The following is a 3,086-nucleotide window of genomic DNA, read 5'->3' as shown; positions in this document are numbered from 1 at the left end:
CCAGGAGAAGTGTGTTCCTGTTTCTTCACGAGCAGACTCGCATCACAAAGCATGAATGTTAACCCACAGAATCCAAGGAGCATGGCTGGCCCGTGGGGCAGGTGGAGGGAGCAGTCTTCGTTCTTCCTCCCCTCAGTGGCAGTTTGGTCTTCACCTGTTTTTAAGCTACCTTAAACTCACTTTTCCTTCCTGCACAGCTAACTTCTACATCACTGAAATGCCCATTCCTTCCTCCGTCCCACCTCCAGCCGAGTAGAAGGTCTGCTCCCGGATCACCCTCAGCCTTGGTGCTCAGTGGTCCCCAGGCCCTAGACCCCCACCCCCCGCCAGTTGCTTTGTCTGGTAGCTCAAGAGAAGGCAGAGCCCCAGCACCTCTGTGCCCCCCAGAGCTCTGTGCAGGGAGTTGGCCAGCTGCCGCAGCATCGGCCACCAAGGGCACGAGAGGCGGAGGCTCCAGTCCCTGCTGGGCTGCCTCAGTCTTCAGTGCTGATTGTGTCACGGGTCAGCGTGCGCTGCTGAGCCCTGTACTGTTAACAGTGCAAAGCTAGTGAGTGGCTGTCAGGTTCCCTGGGCCTGCCATCAGGGATCACTAAATTTAAGGCTTCCAGATCCCTGGCAGGAACAGATTCCAGTCCTGCTTACTCAGTACATTTGCTCCAAACTTTTGAACTTGAGGGCAATACTAAACTTAAAAATAAGAGTTTTTTTATTACAAAATTATTTTTATGGTCCCTTTAACGAGGACCCTATGGCAAATGCACAATTATTCAGAATTACATTTTATCGTTTTCACATTGAAAACAGCAAATGTTGACTTAGTAATTTTTATATCGATATCTATATGTATATGTATATTTAATCAACCAGCAGTTTTGAAACTAGTCATCCTGGTACAAAAGTTTTGCAGCATTGCCTAAATTATAGTGCTCAACACAAGAACTGTTTTTGGGGCCAGTTTAGCATTTGTGCCTCCTCCTTTTGCTACTCAAAACAGCAATGCTTGGCGGCAGCCTTCCATGAGGCAGAAGGGGTCGTCGTTCTCTGAAAACAGTGACTCTGAAATGTTGGGACAGGGGAAGGGGTGGGAAACATGAACATGCTCAAATAACTCGAGGCTCACGTGCCAAAGTGTGTGTGTGTGTGTGTGTGTGTGTATGATGTTTTGTTTTTTTAAATGTTTTAAAAGCTTAATAGGTTGGCATCAGTTGTAGCCCACAAACATGGCTAGGGCTTTGGGGATTTGGCATTTTTCTGGTGGTTTACAAGACTTACTCCGAATACAAAAGGAAAAGCTTTAAAAACAAGATTGCATCATAACCCCCAGGAGCAAAGCAACCTGGAGGCTGCATATCCATGGGCGGGCAGCATAAGAGAACGTGAAGCCCTTCAGTGAGACGAGACGAGCAATGGGAAACCTTTTCTGTTCTTAAGAAGTGACTTTAATTTTATTGACATATGTACTGTATGTTACTGAGATTGAATGTTAGGGGAAGCCTTAAGGTAGAGGTATTTGGGAAAGTAGCCAGTGGGCACTTGTGATATCTAAAATCTGTTATCCCAGGACTGTGTACAGAGGGGCAACCCACCCATTCAGGAAGGTCAGGGCTTTGGAACCCTAAAAAGTTGGCCCAATGACTTAAAGGGAAAAATAATTCATTCCCAGAGATGAGTCAGAACAGTCTCCTCAATCCTGAAATTCAACAAGGCATCAGAAGGGCTGGCTGTGGTCAAGCCCAGCTGCTGTCATGTGAGGAGATGCTCACTGTGGTCTTGTTGAGCTGATGGCCTTGGTTGAGCTGATGGACAAGTGAAGGAGGCCGTGGGGCTGTGCTGTCCTTCCTGCCGTACGTGCCATTCCACTCTCTTCAGCTCTCCCCTCAACAGCATGCGAGCCCATACCTTCTGCATTTTTCCAGGCCTGTGAGGGATATAGGCCTCCCCTTGGAGCACTGAGTCTGGAGGTCATCCCTGAGCTCATCCACGGCTCATGCTGTGGCTCCGAGTAGTGGTCTGAGTGGGCAGGAAGGGCCATTTGCAAACACTGCTGTGTTCTAGACAAACAACCCAAGTCCTATGGCAGGATTTCTTCCTTCCTTCCTTTTTTACCCAGGTAATGAAGTGCACCCATTGTACTGGGAAGAATGAAGAGGTGATACCTTTACTAGATCCTTCAGACACATCTATGAGAAGATTTGTTCATTTAAAAGTCTGCCCACTGAGGATAGGGAAAGGATTAAGGATTTTTCCACTTCCTCTTAGTAACTCCTGAATTACCAACATCAACTTCTTTCTCTCCATTCCTGAAGGAACTTTGGGGAATCATCTTCATCCGTAGTTATGCTTTCCTGAACCTTCTCAGTGGTTTACATGCCTCTGAAACTATGTGCAATATTTTTGGTTGACACTTGTATCCATCCTTAAGAAATTAGTGCAGATTGCAGATGTTCTGTCTTCCATCCCAAACAAGCCTGCCATGAGGTAGGATCCTAGGGGTTTGGCTGTTCTTACTCCACTGCTCAGAAAGCTTCCATTCTGCTGTCCTCAGCCTCGACCCTCTTCTGTGCTGGACTTCCACCCACCCACCCTTTTCAAATTTAGATAGCATTTCAGCTGCAGTCCCAAAGTAACAAAACAATACCTACTGTTAAGTAGGAAGTCAATCTGTGTGCTGGTTTTGTTGGTTATGTTGAAATCACAAACTCCAGAGGAGCAAAGGGGTTTTTCAATGTCTTTTGCTTTCAGAAACAGAGAATATAATATTCTCACTAAGGCCTTGAATTGATTTTTTTCTCATAAAATAGTCTGATAAGCTAATTTTTAAAAAGAAATGCCATTAACTGTGTTGTATCGTGGTTTAAAATTACTAACAAGTTGTGGGAAAGAAAAATAATATTTGATTTTGAATCTTAAATGTTTTTAAAAATTAGACTTGAATGGGCACAAAGTATAAATATTTTGTTTCTTTATGGAGGACATGTGGAAGGAGTTTGAGGGTTTGGGATGGGAGAAGTATTTTGCAGAGCTATCAATGTCCAAATAATTTTAAAAAAAATAATAAAGGTATTTAAGCAGTGAGTTTGTCCTAT

This window comes from Pan troglodytes, chromosome 19, assembly GCF_028858775.2.
Source record: "Pan troglodytes isolate AG18354 chromosome 19, NHGRI_mPanTro3-v2.0_pri, whole genome shotgun sequence".
In the NCBI taxonomy this organism is placed as follows: Eukaryota; Metazoa; Chordata; class Mammalia; order Primates; family Hominidae; genus Pan; species Pan troglodytes.
The sequence above is the reverse complement of the archived record's forward strand: the minus strand, read 5'-3'. Positions refer to the sequence as shown.